This window comes from Patagioenas fasciata, chromosome 3 (genome assembly GCF_037038585.1).
Source record: "Patagioenas fasciata isolate bPatFas1 chromosome 3, bPatFas1.hap1, whole genome shotgun sequence".
Taxonomy (NCBI): domain Eukaryota; kingdom Metazoa; phylum Chordata; class Aves; order Columbiformes; family Columbidae; genus Patagioenas; species Patagioenas fasciata.
In genome coordinates, this window is record NC_092522.1 from 17,682,366 (window position 1) to 17,702,494 (window position 20,129).

At 39.5% G+C, this 20,129-nt stretch overlaps 1 long non-coding RNA gene across 1 annotated transcript; it reads left to right on the forward strand.

The window, feature by feature from the left end:
- Positions 1-9,215: 9,215 nt before the first annotated feature.
- Positions 9,216-19,645, forward strand: LOC139827696 (uncharacterized). Its single transcript, XR_011738612.1, has 3 exons — positions 9,216-9,287; positions 17,732-17,802; positions 19,559-19,645. It is a non-coding gene; the product is annotated as an uncharacterized lncRNA (long non-coding RNA).
- The last annotated feature ends 484 nt before the right edge of the window (positions 19,646-20,129 follow it).

Consider the following 20,129-nt stretch of genomic DNA (forward strand, 5'->3'; position numbering starts at 1 on the left):
TACTTGTTTCACTGTTCATTTATTATATGAAATAACAGTGCTCACATGTGAGTTTTCTTCATGAAGTGCCGCAAAATTCTATAAATACTCTAGTCTTTTCTCCATAATAGTAAAGATATTCTATTTTTGGAGTTAAAATTCATCCTAATCTTTTACATTTTACAGAAGTTAGAGCATTCTTCCTGCTCTCAATTTCTGTCTTTTTTTTTTTTTTTTTTTATCTTAAGTGGTAGGCCATTGTCTGGACTTATTCTCAAGGGATCCTTCCTGAGGCTAAGTTACAGTGCAAGTACCTATGTAATTTCTTATTTTTATAAATTTTTATCTTTCTTACATGCCACATAATTCTTGTGTGTTGCATAAAACCACCAAATGGCTGTTGCTCTTCAGTCTGATGACTCATCAGCTTGTCATTTCAGAAGACCCAAAAGAGAGAGACTAGTTACTTAGGTAGGTTTGGAAACATGCAAGGAGGAGAGTGGGCAAAATGCTTCTTTGGGGGATGGCAGGGATAGGTGCAAGAAGGAACTTTGAAGCCCTCAATGGCAGCTGTATTTCTAGGTCCTTTTTACCTTTTCAAGTCAGCATCAGCTTTTATGATACAGTTTTCAGTATTTCAGGTAGTTCAGTAAAATCTTCCCATGAAAAAAAGAAAAACAAAGGTCTTGCCACATCATGTGAGTCTAATGTGCCACATTCCACAAAGGAATCTTATTCACTTTTTTTTAATCTTATTTTTGCTATTTCTCCATGCTAGAATCTGCTGTGGTTCTTATGAAATAATACAAGAATTGTTACTGAGGTGGAGAATAAGTGTAACAAATTTAAATGAAATCTGCAGAAAGCACCAATGAAAATTTTTATTTGTTCTATACTAAAAGCCAGACGAATGATCATTGAAGAAGTATCACAAAATTTCTTGTCTACTTCTTGAAGACTCCTGCTGTTGCATTGCATCAATGTAACTAAAAGTCTACTCAGAACAAATGAACTGCTATGCTGGAAGCTGGTGCTTTTTATTGTAAGTCTTGCAATGTTCTTGTTTTTCTTATATTCTCAGCTCCTGGGGTCAGGTGATTTAAAAGTGATTTTTATGGACATATAAATATATATGCGTGTGTGTGTGTTTGATCACTTGCTTTTCCATGCTGGTGGAGAATGTTATGAAAATATGACTTGCTTCCTAAAGTCTCAGAAATGAGAAGGCAAACAAGATTTCAAATACATCTATGTATATATATGTATTTTATTTTTATTTTAACTGCAGGATTTCTTTTAGATATACCTCATGATTTTTTTTTTAGATCTGTTGTGTGCCTTGTGAACTTTCAGGGTTCGAAATACTTAGTCTGCATATTGTTTCCAATTACACAGCAATCTGGTTTGATGGCTTTTGATCTAGAGCAATATAATTGAGAAGAAAATTCTCCCTTCAAATGGACTTCATTTTCTTATCCCTGGCAGTGTTTAAAAGTGATCTCCACCATGTCGCTTTGCTTTATGTTCAGTTCAATTTGAGATGTTTATTTTCATCCACCCCTTCATATTATTTATTGCTCCCTTGAACAAAGAAATACATATTTCTTTCTCAGCAGAGGAGCAACTTGGGACATTTTGGAGAGAAGCAAGCCACGGTTGCTTGCAGCTGTACATGAGAAGAGACTCAGCTGTGCCCTTATTGGGATAGAGGTTTGTTGTTATTAATTTAAGGTTCATCAGTGACCTGCTTAATTGAGAAATTCGAAAGGGAGAAAACACAGGCCCTTTTTTCATTCATTCTGCAGTTTTACCCAATGAACAGCTTAGGAATAAACCAAACATTCAAAAAATGGCTTGATGTTACTATGAGTGCAAACAGGAATTGCTATGAATTATGTGTTCACTGGACATTGTTATAGGGAAGAAAAGGACTAGCATAATAGGAAGGAGTAAAGGTAATTACTTACTATCTATAACATTTCAAGAATGGAAAATAGTCTATTTTTTTGGTCCACATGGAGTGCCTTGTTTAGTAATTTAACCATCAGCTTTTTGATGTACATTGTATGCCTCTAGCAAGACATTCTAGCATCCTATTTGCTTCCTTTGTTAGAATAGCAGCATATCGGGTTGAATGCTTCAGGAGCATTTCTGAAATAACTACTAAATCTTTTTCATGGACAGGCTGCTATAACACCTCTCTATTTAGTGTATAATACTCACTTTGAGTTGTTGCTACAAGTCTCATTATTTTATAAGCCTTCACTGGCTACGTATGGCATTGCTTTAAGTAGGTGATGTTTCAATAGTCCTTCCCAGTTCTTTTTTTTTTTTTTTTCAGTCTGCTACATATAGCCTCTCTGTATAGAATATAAGTATAGATTATCACGATTGTTTTTTTCTCCTTATCTGAAGCATACAGCAGAAACAGAGGTGTCTGGAGAGCTAAAAATGATTAGCAGTATGGAAAAGACTTCTGTAAAAACACAGACACAGAAGATTGATACCACTTGATGTAGAGACACAAGGCCATGCTATAGCTACACTAAATAATCAGTGTTACAGGGAAGGCAAATTGTGTGCATTTTGCTTCTCTCAAGCAATAGCAAAAGGATTTAATGCAACTGTCAAATTACAATATAATATATGTAAAAATGCAAGGCAACACTTTTACCAAGAACATGAATCAAGGAAACTCATGGCTACAAGGCAGCGATGACTCTTTTACACCATACTGGGGGCCGGATTCTTTAAAAGCTGATGTGCCATGTAGTTGAAGGACCAAGAGAAATGGAGTAAGTGCTGCAGGAGAGATGCTGGTGGGTGAGCCATGGAGGGGAGTTGCTCTGCCTGGAAGATGGTTGTAGTAAACCTCTGGATGGCTGGCATGTCAGAATACCTGCAGGTGGGTACCCAGTAGCCGCTCATATATACAAACTGCTGTTGCTTTGAAGAGGTCCACAGCATGGCCGAAGCACACAGCCCCAACCATACGGACATGTGGTTCACCCCACCACCTTGCTTAGTGCCTCAGCAACCATGTGCCAAGTGATCAAGGATGCTGTTCCCAAAATTAAAGTGATCCGTCCTAGGCACGAAAACAGCTGTTTGGTGTCACAGCCCTGGCAGTGCCTATTCCCCAGTTGACACCAACATGAGGAAGTTGCTTCCTGTCACTCGAGCAAAACACCTGCATAACCAGCTCTTTCCTGCAGAAGGCCCCAGCCGTGTCCAAAGAGCATGCTTGCACTAGCCCCCAGTGCAGTGACCTAAAGGACAAGCAGGTTTTGAAGCACTGCTGACTGGCTGTTTCCAGAGGCAGGGACTTTGGTGTAGGTGGATGTGATCAGCAGTGACATAGATACACCATTTTCATGATTATTCAGGAAATGCTAGAATCAGACATGAAGAAACCATTGATGCCGCTTCAGTATCAGGCTCATAGTGGTGTGACAGCCTGGCTCCACTGCAATTGTTTTGATTCATGTCCTCCATTAGAGAAGAGGCAAGATATGCATTCCCTGGGGGCAGCCTTGTTCCTGTCGGTGAAAATCCTTTGATCCTAGAGTTAGCCAGGTTGCCAAGTTATCTCCCTGGTTCTGGATTGGTGAGTTGATTTTCTTTTTCATGATCTGGTGGCAAATAGATTACTACAGGCTTTGTTTTATGCTGCTGAAGAGTGGTCTGTAATTATATCATGTAAGTCATTAATATTGAGAGTTCTGGGCTATCCCATTAGGTTTTTGCATGGTGAGGAAGGAAAAATAAACATTCTGTTCTTCATCACTTTCCAGGATTTATAAGCTGCTATGTAGAGTTTGCACTGCATTGAGGAAGCTTGAATGTAGAAACCTACAGAGATTTAACTTTGAACATGAGGGGGAGGAATTAAAATGGCATGCAGTCTGCTGGTTTTTCTTTCTCACCATTATCTAAATTAACAGTTTACTGTTTTCTCTATGTCTCTTGTATTATAGGCTTAAGTGCTTAATCTAAAGCTTAAGAGCCTTAGTATGAACACATTGAGAAAAAGTCCTTAATGAAATACAGCTCTCGTTTTTTGAAATGGGTAGTATTTAAAGGACCAAACACAAAGACGTCCCACCCTGCAACTTTCTGTCACAGGGAGAGCAAGCAGCCTGTACACATGTGAATCTGTGCTGCCAGCACATCTGGAGAATTTGAAGGTGGGAAGCTTGCTGGAGAGAGGTAGCTCTGTTTGGCAAACCTGGTGGCCTTGGGAGCTGTGAGGAAAAAGTTCTCCCTTGGATGATGGGCAGCTAATGAAACCCATGGATGCACTAGACTCAGTTTAGCTGGCTTTGCTAATCATACCTGTACAGCTTTCCAGCTTTGTGAAATTCTTTGTTAAATCCAGAGATACAACCTCACAGAATCACAGAATGTAAGGGATTGGAAGGGACCTCAAAAGATCATCCAGTCCAATCCCCCCACCAGAGCAGGAACACCCAGATGAGGTTACACAGGAAGGTGTCCAGGCGAGTTTTGAATGTCTCCAGAGAAGGAGACTGCACAACCCCCCTGGACAGCCTGTTCCAGTGTACCGTTACCCTCACTGAGAAGAATTTTGTTTTCAAATTTAAGTGGAACCTCTTGTGTTCCAGTTTGAACCCATTGCCCCTTGTCTTACCATTGGTTGTCACCAAGAAGAGCCTGGCTCCATCCTTGTGACACTCACCCTTTATATATTTGTAAACATTAATAAGGTCACTTATTAACACTCTTTAATAACCTCACCCTATTCCAGAGCTGTAAACACTACATTGTGAATATTCACCTGCAGAGACCCTACAAATCCTGATTTGCTACTACAGGAGAGATATCACATCTCTTTGGTAGGCACCGTGGATGGCTGGAGGACACTGCAGAGCACCAACTTGGGGACATCATCTTATCAGAAACCTTTTATGTTTGTTTTTCATAGCAGAGCTCAGGATACCTCATATCAATAGCTTCTAATAAGGTTTTTAATTTTTTTTTTTTTTTTGGATGTTGAAGGCTACTGGTCTTGATGCGTAAATATATTGGATATTTTTATTTCAATATTATTACCTGTATTCTGTTTTGTTAAGGTGCATGGAGAGTTCTGGGCTTGGTCGGTCATTAATTATAATTTATTTTAATTACTGCTTGAATCCCTGAAGAAAAAAGTGCAAACCACATGCAGTTTATCTATAGAACTGGCCTGAAAATACACAGAAACTCAGAATGATAAAACTGTGGTTGTGTGCTTCCTTCCTCTTAGGCTTCTATAGCCTAGCTCTCAATATATTAATGTATGAAGCAGAGACTCAGGGAATGTATTAACAGTGAGATGGAGAAAACATGCTTCTGGAGCATTGTTGCCAAAACCTCCATGTTACTAAAATAGCCTGGGGCTCTGGAGCTGTTATAGTTAAAGAAACTACCCTAAGTCTAACAAGCTGTGGAGGTGGACCATGGATGTGCTTCTGAGTCTTCTCTGTGAGTCACCAGAGCCAGCCCTGCTGGCAGCTCCACTGTGTTAGACCTGTGCTCCGTGTGGAACACCACCTGTTTTGTACTCTTTGAGATGACAAACATTTGTAAACTGGCAGCATAGGATAATTGTGTATGGGATCATGAAAGGCACTTTGGAACAATTGTTTTCCAGATGGTAGCAAACTGTTGTTAGAGAAAGCTGATAGAGACAAGGAACAATGTTGATGCTAATAACCATCAAAGACAAATCCTTGAGAGACTCAATGGCATGAGGAAATTCCCCCAAATGAGAAGTCCAGCTTCTCTGCAAATGGAACTGTAGGACTGTAAATGAGGGAGGAGGTTTGCGTGGCCGGAAAGGTTTATTCTTGATACAGTAAGATCATGATATGGACACTATCACCTGGTTGATGATGTTTCGTTGGAAAGGGTTGCTTGAAAGAAAGCTCTATCTCATCAAATGTGACATTATGTCTCTTTTTTTCGTCAGGAAATTGGCTAGAATGTACATGTTTCTTGTTTGTTTTCAGTTTAAGCTTTGGAAAAAATGCTTTGCTTTCTAAAATATGACACAATCCCCCCTCAGAAAGAATTCTCTTCACATGGTATTGTACTTTAAGTTTTCAAACATACAGTGACCTAAAATTTAATTTCATGTAATAGATTCATTATATGTAATAAGGAGTTTTTAGTTTTCAAAGAAAATGTCTACCAAAGTAGTGTAAGTACTTGGTGTAAAAGAATCCTTTTATAGTTAACCTGAGCTTTTCTATAACAAATTTTAAAGTTTGAAGTGATGAAGGGATGATGCCTCATATACTACAACCCTGACAACTGAAAGGTTAGCAAAAAGTGGTTAAATAGTTTTGGATCAAAATAATATGTCAGAATGCCCTTAGACCCATGACTGAAAAAGACTGAAAAAGGAACGGAGTTGGAAGATGGAACAAAGGAAGCTCTCATCAAAAGAATATAGATACCTGTTGCCTAACCCACTCTCATGTTCTTGTGTTCTGGTCTTATTATAAAAGGGAAGCATCTCAGATAGCAGGTCACTGTGGCCAGCAGCTAAACTGTGACACTGTGATTGTAGCTGGGTTGATCTAGGAGGGAAAAAAAATATGCATTGCTGCTGTGGCAGGTTATATCCTCTGCTGAAGGTCTGAGAAGGTGAGTGTCCTGTTCTACTTTGCCAAGTTTTATGAGCACTATGAAGGGGAAAGTACAGAAGGAGCAGTGTTGCTTAGGAAAACCAGTCAGGAGTTGTACTGCTATTAAAGATAGGCAGTGTGATTAGACACTGTGCATATAAAACAGCTGTACATGATACTTGAGTTATCCAGAGGAGAGGTGTCCATTGTTGCTCAGGAGTTAAGCTGGGTAAAAAATATTTTATTAGCTGAATGTTCTGTTGTCAAAGTCCCCCATCTCTGGAGTGGCATGGGTACAGGACTTAGAAGACCTGACTTTTGGAAAACACATACTCCCTTGGAGGTGCTGGTGTACACAGCTTTCATGGAGGATGCTTTACTCACTGCACTACATCCAGAGGAGGCACCTCTAGCAGTGAGGTTGCAGGGGTGGGCCTAGTTTCTACTGGGGATTAGGAGAGGGCCAGGTGGCTCTGCTCCAGCACCCTCAGGACACTCATAGGTCTTAATCATCTGCCCACCACTTAACCTCAAACACACACCCACTGCTCATGAGCCGGGAGCCACATCTGATCCCAGCCCTCAGTGTAGCCCAGCCCCAGGTCTTTACAAGCTGGACAGTCAGGGAACCAGTTGCCAGGCTGGGTGCTGTGGGATAATGCCCCAGGTGATGAGGGCACTGTCCTGTACTGTGATCTCTCTCCTTGGTTCCCTGCTTGTCCCCTTGTGAAACACCTCTTCCAGCTGCATACTGACTCTCTGGTTTCATGGCGTCTTGTAAAGCTGTATTTATAGCATGAATTAATGAGTGGATTCTCTTGATCTCTACTTCAGAAGAGCTATAGGCAGTTGAGAGTCTTCAGCAAAGGCCTGAATCTCGAGAGGTTTTCTCCAGTTCAGTTTCTGTAAGTCTCAGGATCTTTGTGCTAGAGATTCTAGAGAAACGTTTCTCTGGAAGGTGCTTATCTTTACTGGGCACTTCTGATTTTTGAGCCTTCTTCCATCACGTTGCGCCCATTATTGCAAGGACTCCAGTATGCTTCTCTTCTGACAGTTTTTCTGTCCTCTGTATGCTTTCCTTCAGCAGAAGGAGAGCTGCCCATGGTGCAGATCATCCAACTCTGCCAGAGTCAACAGGAGTCAGCCGTGTCCCAGAGGCTTTCACTGCTTTTGTAGCTAAAAGTACACAGTAAACCAGGGAGAACTGGGGTTCTTCACAACCAAAAACATGTGCTTTCCAGGCTTGGATTTAACTTCTCAGTGAGCCAGCATTTCCTTCAAGCCCTAGAAGGACTTAACACTTTACATATCTGACATCTTCCTGTATAAAAGAGCTCTTTTGGGTCAGTTTTAATGGTTTTATATGATTCTCTCTGAGCTCTCTATGACTAGTAATTACACACCTACTTTTACAGGCAAAAGAAATATGGAAGAACTTCAATACATTTTTAAACTCTCTTAAACTTCCATCAACAAGTTGCGTGGGTTTTTTGTTATGTTGCAGGTTTTTTTGGTAGCATGTCTCCTCCACAAAATATGTGATAATGGAGGTGTTGAAGCAAAAACATTTTTAGCATTTTGTTTAGGTAACCTGAAAAATGTACCTCTAGATACCCCACTATTTTTCTACCATAACTTTGCCACAGGATTGTCTTGGCTTCATCCGTGGGGTCACCAGCATTAATGAGGGGTGTTGTGGTCCTTGTCTCTCAGGGAAATGTGGAAAGCCTTTCCAGACAGCACAACAGTGAGGGAAAATGAGGCGGCCAGATGACAGTGGCTTTGAATAACGCCTCAGCTACATAGCTGTATGCATACTTAATATTAGAGAAAAGGAAGCTGTTTCTGTATTTGTTCTCCCCATCCTGCACCAGTACTGCAGACACTTGTGAGTGGTGTTTCTTTGGCACTGGGTCTCGGAAGAGAAGAAAGTCTTGCTCGCTCTGGTGTTGGTTTTTTTTCATTTTGTTTTTGTTTGTTTGTTTTGGGTTTTTTTTTGTGGTTTTTGTTTTGTTTTTGTGGTTGTTGGTTTGTTTGTTTGTTTTCTATAATCCATAGATTATTTGCTCTGTCCTGCTCTAGTTTCCAAAGAAATTTCGGGGAGAATGTTAGGTGCGTGAGGAAGCAGGATGGGAAATGTTTTTGGGAATATATGAGGCTACTATGAGCAGAACCTATATTGTGCATTGTGGCATTATGTACCGTACCATGCATGGGCAGGGTTGAGCAGATCTCTTAATACTTGGAATCTGGCAGGGTTAGAACTCTCAGGAATAGCAGGAATGTTAAATTACAATACAGAGGATAGCCAGTATATGCCACTGGGTACACCACAGCAATACTGTGTTTGTACTCTGTGATATTTACTTTTTTAGAACTGTAATAAAAGCTAATTTTGTTTCAGCAGATGAAGGATCTGTGACCATTTTTCCTTATGATGTTATTAAAGAAAAGAACATAGCCACTACAAATATATTTTCACATTTATTGCAAGGTTTCTTTGACTGAAGTAGTACATGCCAGATGAATTATCACTGGTTGTCTTACCCAGTTTTTTCCTCTAATATCATGGCTTTTTGTGCCTGTCCCTAGGAGATGCAGCTCCAAGACTGACAGGGAGAATGCAAAAGACCTGAATGTCGAATAAAAAAAAGTGACTGTCAGGAACAGAAGCTGGTAAGTACTGCAATAAAAGTGCTATTTAACCTGCTGGCTAATACAAAAAGGTTATTTCTACAGCAACTAGTGGAACAATATATTTAGCAATTAAATTAATCCAAACAAATAAGGATTTTAACCCCACTTTCCTGGCTAAATTCCAGTTTAGGTAATTATATTCTGGCTACCTGCATTCCCTCTGGAGTTACTGCTGGGTAAGTTATGGCTTACATTGTGTGTACGTGCGTTAGGCTTGTTATGAACAGTTGTGTAGCATGTCAGCATCTGGTAAATTCTATCTGGTAAATAAAAAAAACAGGTGAATGAATTTCAGTGGAAGTAAGGAGCGACTGTTGTGTTGTATTTAACTTGTCAGCAGAATTTGAAGATGCAACAAACACCAGGGCTGGCATGTTACAGTGAAGGCCATAATATAAACGGGTGGGCAGTGGCTAGAAATATACAAACAGGCTGACAGACAAGCTGGATTAGCACTTTCTTTCCTCCCCAGCCTTCCTGTGTTAGACTTTCCTGTGCTTCCTTCTGAAACTGAACGTTTTTCTGCATGTCAAAGCCAGCTTGAAGTGGCTGCCTGTATTTCTAATCATGTCAGTTCATCCTCCTGGTTCACAGGGTAGCCACATAAACAGATGTACAAGTGGAACTGAGAGGTGGCACTGGGGAGAGGAAAGGGACTGGATAAACCAGCTTTAAGACAAAGCTTCCCCTCACAATGGCACATGTACTGCTCCAGCCCTCAGGGAGATTCAGCTGAGACTGGCACGTTTCTAAAGCCCTTCTGGGAAAATGCAATGAAATACTGAATTTGGATCTAGCTTACATCTCCTACTGTATCTGATACAAAGCAGATTCTGACTGTGACTTTGCCATTTTGAAGGGCCAGGAATATCACAATAATGTAATGCATTTTATTGATTGTAGGCTAATTTGGAAAGGGTCTTGCCTGTGAAGTTGAAATACATGAGTCAAGGGTAATATCCTGCATTCTCCGTGAATTTTCCTTTTCTTTTCCTGTTCCATTTCAGAAGATATGGACACTGTGAGCTGATAATATCATTAAGCTGTAGCTAGCACATAGTGACCAGGCCACAGAGTCCTTTTACCCCCTCTGCTTTTTACCGGAGCTGAGGAGAAGACTCATCTTTCCAAACATGAGGCATTAAGAATCCATTCAGATATGAGATACAAGTGGATAAACTCACTGGTATTTGGATGTGCAACCACCAGGGAAATTCAGAACCACCAGAATTTTAATTATGGTTTTGGGACAGATTTGTCAAAATGCACACAGCCTGTTATGATATCCTGGAGTTGGGAACTGTCTCTTCATGGTACTACTTGTAGAAAATGAGGACACATTCAGCTTCTGCTATGAGGTGCAGTTCCTTGGAGATCAGGCATGTGCCTACAACCTTGTAGGGAGTGCCTGAAGGCAGTCAGCTCATTGTTACATGCAGTAGAATGAATTAACAGAAATAACAAGGTCTGAGGCAAAGAAGTAGTTCCTTTCACCTAGACAAATGTTTTAGCAGCTGTGCAAAATAGTTAGGGTTCTTGGGTGAATGAATTAAATGAAATGAACATTGGCAAGCAGATTGTAATAAGAATCGCTTTTAATCACAAAGATCTTTTGGTAATTAAATCCAAAATCTGCAAATTTTTAAATTTGTTTTTATTTATTTATCAAAGGAAAAACAATTTTCGACAGGATAAACAGAAAACAAGTGTAGCAGCTTTAAACTCTTCTTAACAAGTTTAATTCAGTTAAAATGATTTGGCTATCACCATTTCTCTGCAATAGATATTTTGTTGGGGAAACTAATTTGACTGTGCATGATAGATGAACTGCATTGAAAATTCCAATTTTTATCAGCTCTAACCCTTGATCTTAATTAACTCCACATCTGTTGCCATAGAAACCAACAATACAATCAATAAAATACTACAGCAAGTTTCTCGTAATGAAGAAGCATACAGAAAATAATTATTTTCAGTAGTTTGCTTCTGGCCAGTTTGTGGACACAGCAACAAGTGTACTGTATTGCCCTCAAAGGCATTGCTGGGCTTGATCAAGGGCCTGATCCCTGCTACAGTAAGGTATATCACATAGTGAGATGCCCCCTGCTGCACATGTGGGTGAGTAAGATGTAAAATAAGGGTGGTACTTTTCTTCTCATTGTTGACAGCAGTTCTTGTGGGGACAATGGAAGGAGCCACTTCTAAGGTTTTTTTTCCATACAGAGAGGAATCAGACCATTATCCAATAACTATTCCATGGGACAATCTCCTGTGCCTTATCCTCTGTCCACATGAAAAGTTCAAAGCAAAGTGAAGGGATACTGCTGCAGAGTCCTTGGGAACACATTTGGGTAATGTCCTCCGGCTGCCCGACTTACCTGCACGACCAGAGCTTGCAACCCTCTCCCCCCTTTATGCAATTATATTTGGGAATACGTAGACCCCATGCTGAACTATTTGAGGGATATTAAATCAAAAGCAATAACTCCTTGACATCCAAGTCCTGCAGCAATGCTTTGTAAACCAAGTGCGTTGCTATGCCATGTAATTTTCAGCCTTCAGAGTAGTGCACTTAGAAATCTATTAGTGGGCACTCTGATGTACCTTGCTGTTGTTCATGTCTAAGATTGCAGGAATGTACTTTAGCCTAAGTATATTGCTAATTAGTCATCATGCAATATATCCTTGGGTTTTGAAAACAGTTTACTGGAACAGATTTATGTAGAAAGGACCCATGTTTTGTTTGTTTTGGAAGGGCTGATGGGGCTTGGCATATTGTCATGGTGCAGTTTGCCCCTGTGTCTGCCCCATCCCGTAAGCATATCACTTAGTGACATATAATCTGAAATGTATTTACCAAGTGGGATAGGCCTGAAGAGGGGATAACAATTTCTATAGTAAGATTTCTGTTCAAAGACACTTGTACATGACACACACCAGTCAAGGCCCCAGCCCCTCTGGCACAGTCTGGCCCAGCACCCATGGGAGGGAAATGACTGACTGACTGATTCAGCTTCTGGCTTCCAGCTCCTGCATGCAGCATTTCCAGCTCCCGCTCAGCCTTCTGCATGGCATCAGGCATTTGGGATGCATCTCCAAACTTGTGAGGATTTGATCAATTTCACTGTGGCTGACTTTTTGTAATCAAATTTGTCATGTGGTCAGTACTGTGGTGTGTAGTTTATACATCTATATTTTAATAGATTTTTATATAAGGCATAGTCACCTGTTGGTATGTTTTATATATGTCTTAATGTATTGAATACCATGTATTATGGTAATTCCCTAGACAGACAGAACTTTTAACTACCCAGGCAATTAACAACTGGCTTAGTCAAGCACAAGAGAAGGCTGCACCCAACCTGTCAGATGTATGGAGGTTTCCAAAGAGGTGAGAGTAGTTAATAGTCTAATAAGAAATAATTCTACAAAGAAGGATAGGGGAATGAGAATGAAACTCAGAAACTCAATGAATCATCAAGGAAGCTCCCTTGTAGGAATGCAGAAACTAACCTATTATCCCAGACCAAGAGTCTCTTCTGTTAATGTAACTCCAGAGGTAAAGAGTTGGTAAAGAAATGTAACCTCCACTAGAAGTCTGAGAAAGTCTAATAACCTGAAAGCACAAGAGATTCCCCGCCCTCTCCCCCACCCCCGGCAACATATACATATGCTTCGTAATTGTGTTTGTATGCTTTGGACTTTTGTAAATTAATACTTGCATTTGAAATAATTTTAACCTGGCCATGAGTTTTGAGGGGTTTCAAGCTCACTAGCATTAAGGTATCCTATTTCTGTTAGAAGGAGATCTTTACAGTTGTTGGTTTCCTAGTATATTTTTTTTTCCTATACTAGCTCTTAAGTTTCTCCAGGTTGACCAAGCAGTAATAGCTCCAGGCTCTAGAATCCCTTGGGATACAGGAGGTGGATGGAAGAAATTTCTGATGGGTACAGCTGTTATCAAAGCAAGTATCCTGCTGTATAGAGAGATAACAGAGAAAATGTCAGAAGCCTGAGGGTCCTGAGGGAATCTGACACTGAGAGATATTGAGTTTGATCTCATCTGTGTAAAAAACAAAACAAACCCCAAAACAAGCAAACAAACAAAAAAACCAGACAAAATAAAAACCAAGCAAATAGACAAACAAACCAAACACTTGGCTACAGGCTCTGTGCTGCGTTGTCCTGGATGTTAGTGACAGTGTCCTGCAGCTTGCTGTGTATGATGACCATCTGTGTCTTTTGCAATACTAATACAAAATTAAGTGTCATATTATTGCTTAACATTGTGATCCTATTGTTATTAATAGATGGGACAGGGGATTTGGGGGCACAGTTGCGGTGGCAACAGAGGGAGCAGACAGATTTTAAGATGCATATTGTAATTACCATGAGAGTATGAGCACCTAACACTTGGTGATGCATATACATTTAGAAATTCAGCTCCGCTGTTGTACTGATAGTTGGTCCAATGCTTACAAAAGCTAGTTCATATTTTCAAGAGCTGCAAGAGGACTGTATGGTTGGAATATGCATTTGAGAAGGGATGTGATAAATTGCCCGGAAAATTAGTTTTTTCTGCTTTATATATTTTCCATTAAAGAATTCCTCTGGGTGTTTTTATTTAAGCAAACGAAAACTTAAAGCCATTTGTATATGTTCATGTTTCTATGAGTGCACACAGCTAGATTATTAGATTCTTTCTTCAACCTCTAACCCCCCATCATGAAGACGGACACACACACATGTGAAATTTATGCATGTGCGTTCATGTATTACAGGTAGGACTGATGACAGTTTTTATAATTAAAGTTGCCAAACATTTCCCATTGCAAAAAATTGTAACTAGGGTGTTATAGCTCTCCAAAACATGAATTTTGAGGGCAGGGTTTTCTACAACAGGCTCATCCAAATTCTATATCTATATATAAAAATATATACGTATGTATGTTAATTTCAACAACAATGGTTGTTTTACAACTGAAACCTGACAAAACAAGGTTTCCTTGTCTTAAAAAAATTAAGTCAGTCATTAGAAGGCTCTAGTATTACCACTTTTAGAGTGAGGCTTCAAAATCCTAATGGAGCAGGAAGTTTCTGTTAGGGACGCTTCTGTAACGTTTATAAAAAGAAAAGAAGAAAAGTCCCACAATGATTCCACTGTCAGTCAGAATATAAGCCTTTGAAAATACCTGATTTGTAGGAGTTCAACAAAGTTCGGAAGTTGACAGCTAAGTCTTCCAAAGCTTCCACTTGGATGTGGCATAGTTTAGTACAGGGCTGAAACAGCCTGCTTGGTAATTACATATGATATCAAACTTGAGTGCCACCATCACAAGAAAGGATTTTCCTTCCCCTCTCCAACAAGAGAAGCCCCTGCTGAGTACCAGTGGCAGAAATACGACCTCTTTGCAGGACTGAGAGCTGAAATTTGCTGAGGAGACAGGTACAGGCTGGTGCCAATGTGAAACAAGGCCAAACAGTGAAAGCTAAAAGTGTAGAGGTGATGGATGAAAAGGAGTGGAAAAAACCTGAAAGATGTGGGGAAAAGAGATGGGGACTGCTGGGCAAGCTAAGCAGGAAGAGAATAGATGGGTGAGGGATAAAGTTTGTGTGAAGAAATCACAGAATCTACTGGGTTGGAAAAGACCTCAGAGATCATCAAGTCCAACTCTTGGTCCAACTTCAGTCCATTTACTAGATCATGGCACTAAGTGCCATGTCCAATCTCAGTTTAAAAACCTCCAGGGATACAAAAGATTGCAAGGCTGGCTGAACTAGAAAATGGAATTAAATTCATGGAACAGGGGATAGCAAAAAATAATGCAAAGCAGCTAAGAAACTAAGAGTGGGCCTGGTAAAATCATCTGAAAGAGGAATAGAGAAGTGATATTGACACTGGCAGAGGAACTGGTCAGACTGTTTCAGACTGGGAACCAGAGTGAGAAGGGAAGGTGAATCTGGGGAAAGGAAAATACAGACAAGGTGAAGAGCTGGCCAAGTAGAAACCAGACCAATTTGAGAAATGTCTCGATGAACAAGAGAAAAGAATGTGACTGTAATAGAAAGTTCTGTCATTCATTAGTCACTAATTTTTGTTTGTCACAAGCAAGGCATCCAGAATTAGTGCATTTTTTCCCTTATTCTAATTTCTTTGTATCTGTTTCTCTTTCATAAACTGTGGATGGTTCCAGCCCTTCACCTCACAAAAGTGTTGGGAAGATAAATCACATAACGTTTGTGAAGCATTCGCATAAGCTAATGATGAGCACCACAGAAACACCCAGGAGGAAATTAGTACTTCTGTCTTCAGAATCACATTTGTAAATGTGCAGTAAATAAGACCTGGGGCAATACATTGAACAACAAGTAGAAAACAAAATATTGAATTGCTGCTCAGTAAGTGAGTACAGTCCATTTTATGCACAAAAGGAACCAGGAAAAATGGTGTGGAAAAAATACGGCTGTATCATTAAAGGTTCACATGGAAAGGGGAATCTGAGGCAGGACTAGCAATCTTAATACTTTCCTTTTGTAACCCTAAGAGAGTTTGTCTTTATGACCTTAATAATATTCTCTCAGTATTTTTGTGGTTTTGAAGCTGTAGATACGTAGCATAAGATGTTATCTCTTGAAGCTTGAACAACACAAGAAAGCAATATGGTTTAAACAGTAGTTTTCTGTTCAAGTAGCACAAACCCAATTCTACTATTAGAATGAGATTTGAGATACATAATTGCATGTTATTTGGCATGGGTATGCTTAAAACTGCAATATAAATGTCCTGATCTCACTTTCTATACTCATCCAACCTTTTCTAGCACACAACTCTATTGTGAATTTAAAAGCAGCTCTAACGTGCTAGAAGGAATGAGGCAGGAGTATTCATGACAATTAGGATGTTTATTTCCTACAAAGTTGTATTTTGTTTATAAGTAAACATGGAGTTGAAACATCCCCTTCCTTAGAAGGAGTGTTTGCAGTTCAGCAGGTATTAAGTAGCACTACGTTACCTAGCTGACTGAGCAGGATTCCTCTGAATAAGGATATGAGGCATGTACCTAGTGTTCTAATTAAAGCCGAAGGCCATTCGTCTCTCTAATTGCAGCAATGCCCTCCAGGATAATTTCATCCCAAATGTACCATTCTTCTTTTGCTTGAACAAGTGACTTAAAAACCATCTGGAGCCTTGCCAAGCATGAAGAGAAAAAAAATACTGGCTGTGGTATCACAGCAGAAAACACTACAGGACGAAAAATTGAAGAGATCAGGCGAAGTGGTGAGATTTTTCTATCAGGCTTCTGGAAGTATTGACATCTAATGTTTAGACATTAGTGGTCATATCAGCTAATTTTTCCCACAAACTAGAAATAGTCATCTGTTTAATAAGTAAAGGTTTTATAAAATGCTCTGTAACCTTTGGGGCTGCAAAGCTTCTTGACGAACAAAGGTGAGTGAATTAGGCCTGGGAGCAGGATGTGCTGTCAGAGGAAAGCTGCAGAGTGCAGTTGGTGCAGCTCTCTAAGCACGTATGACCCCTTAGGAAAAGGGTTCTTTCGTGAATCAGCTGACTTAGCAAGCAGAAATCATAGGATTATTTGGGCTGGGTTTTACAGACTTAGCATGCTCTCCAGAATTGGAATTCAGTTGCACTCTGTAGGACGTAACCTGAAAATCATAAAAAGAAAAGAATACATTTCTTGATTGAACAGTTTCGGTTCATCACTGTCAACAAAATTTTACATGTCTGGTTGATTCATTTTAGCCCTGGAGTACATGCAATAGATTTTCACTGCTGAAGATTAAGAAGTAACAGTAAATATCACTCACTTGGCCTGAGGGCATGCACTAAGAATTTTCTTTGTTTTTCAATGTGCAAGCATTGCCCCATTAGCTTCAAAAGTTTTCACCTGTTTTTTGGGGTGAGAACTTTCCTTCTGTGCTCTACCAAGCTATTAGAAACAGTGGATGTAACTTTAGAAAGGAGCTTACTAGAACTAAAGAGCTTTAAGACCTCAGCGAGGGAAACTGTGTTTGTAAATTATAAACCTGATGTTTTTCTGTTGTGTATTTTTTTACTTCAACTGGTCATGCACTGCTGCAGCAACATGTGAAAGAGTTGATCTGATGCAAAAATCCTAAAAAAGTGGTAACATCTGCCAACTGATTTTACTGAGAATTGGGAAATTATCACCCTTTGGGCAATGAGATTTTTTTTTTAATTGATCAGACCTAGCTTTAGAACACCAAAAATGCCAGAACACAGTATTTTCCATGCAATTTAGTCTGGTTTTATGAAAAGAAATTAGAAAAAAAAAAATCAACCTTGATCCACCTGAATTCTGGCATTTCAAGTTTTTTTTTTCTGTGTTAAGTCCCAAATGGATCACATACCACTAACAGCCAGATCCTTTGTCTTTTAGAAATCAGTTCGTGCTTCATAGTATCATATGACATGGCAGATGGGACCAGGAATAAATGAATACAAACCCAGGTACATCTTCATAATATTCTCTCTCCTCTCCCTCTTTTGTGTTTTTAAGAGCTGGAGCTTGAAAAGCAGTTTTCAATCCAGACTTTCTTTTACTGTAACACATTGAAAATCAATTGCCTCCATTGAGCGACCTTGTGAACACCAAGAATATGATTTGTGGTTGCTGAGACATAGAGATTTGATGACTTCAAAAAATTGTTAATATGTGTGGGCTAAATTTCATGCTGCTTCTGGATTACTGTGTGTCTCAGTACCCTGAGAGATACAGCTGTTGTCACTTCAAGTATCCTTAGGCAACTACATGCAGGGTGGCACCCTGCTGTTTATTAGCGGTGGCAAAGGTCTTGCTGTAGTGGTCATTGATCAAAATTTTATAATGTAAAGAAGGAAATGGTAGAATGATGGAGGGGGAGGCCCTGCACAAACCTGTAATCATTGTCTATCCCTGCCTCTGGGAGAGAAGAAAGGGAAGATGCTTGCAAAAGCAAGCTAAAAGTGGAAGGAAAACAATTAGCTTTCTCAGCATCCCAGTGAAGATTTCACCTTGGATTTCCAAGAGTTTCTTTCCTATATCTTACCCTGGACACTTACCCAGGAACCAGATGTCAATTCTGGTGGGACAGGTTCTTCTTCCACTTTGGCGTAATCTGGAAGTATGCTGTTAAAATTAATAGTATTATGCTTTTGTCACTTTGAGAGCTACAAATATGCTGATTCTGCAAGATACTAAGTCTAGTTTGTATGCCTGAGTAGACCTATTAAGATCAGTCAATTTACTTAGACACTTAAAATTAGGCTCAAAATTAGTACTTTGCCGAACCATGTCTCAAGTGAAGTGAATTAAAACAAAATTTTACTTTACAGTTGCTGATTTTTCAAAGCCCCATTCAGGAAAAAATGGATTAGTAATTCTTCTTGTTTTATTCTGCAGTTAACAGTAGGCTATAACAAAAATCTTAATGGTCACTGTGTAATTGTGAACCAGATATGAGGTTCAGGTTTCAGTCACTGATACTCTCTGTTCTGTCAAAGTTTGATAGCAAAACAGTGAAACTTTTTATCTTTGAGCAAATTACAAGAGCAAACTTTACATAGACTGAAGTGTCTTTCTTTTAGTGGAATCTATGAGCTATCTAGAAAGGTACATATGAGCCTGGAAAACTGCAAGATGGAATAACATGCCATTCATGATAACTAAATAGCTTTCCTTAAGATACTGTTTCAGAACTCTCATCTTCTGCTCATTCTGATGGAGAAAAAGCTTCAACCCAATGCAGCGACAAAGTTACTGCATGGGTCAAATGTGTGAGGGCAGGAGGTACCAGAGGGTGGTTTATAGCTGGCACAGAACACTCCTGTTTTCTCTGCTGGTGCCAGTTCTGTCCTGTTCCTCAGTGAATGTGTTGCTGCCACTATTTCCACCATGATGTCTGGGGAAGTGTTTTGTTCATATCTTCTTTTTTTTACCTTGGATTTCCCCTAAATTTATTTCACCATCACATTCCCTTTCAGCAGAGGGGAAAAGAAAGTTATTAGTTTGTCCTTGTCTCATCACTACCACAAAAGAACTTGTTGCTGGATTCTGTCTGAGATAATCTAATGTCATTCACAGAGCATGCACTCACAATTCCGTTGAGTTCAAGAATAACAATTAAATACCATGTATTAGTTCTGCTGGAGAGTTAATGTGTATGTAATTTTCATTTTCTCTACTTTTTCTTTCCTTCATGGTCTCATATGATCTATTGCTCTGCAGGGACAGAGATCACATATATCTGAGAAAGAGAACAAGCAATTGCTTATTGATGTAACAGAAGCAAATGAAGATAATGTGAAGTGCAGGTAAAGAAGAGCATCTTTCTGAAAGATATGCAGAACCCCTTCTGCTTCTTCTGAGGCAAATGTTGCCAGTTACTTGCCATAAGATAGGTCTGAAAATGTATGACTAGAGTGAAAGTTCAGAATATGAGTAATTAAGGAAGTCTTCATAAGGACCATTCTTATTTCACCTCTCTTCTGTTTCAATGGTTTTTGTTTCCTTTCCACAAAGATGACAACATCTCTTAATGCTGGTATAACAAAGCTTGGCAGCATCCCAAGCAAGATATCTAGTTCAGGGACTTCACTGAGCCTGAGCTTCTCACTTATCTTGCAGGTATGTGATAATTTTTCTTAGGCTGGACTGACCATCTCTGCTAATAAAGACAAATGCAATTTCTAATTGTGGTTATGTATGTGTTTGGATAAAAATAATAATTCTATTTAAGAGGGTTTTTGTGAGCACACGTAAGATACATATATATACACATATACTGGTCTGCTGCTGT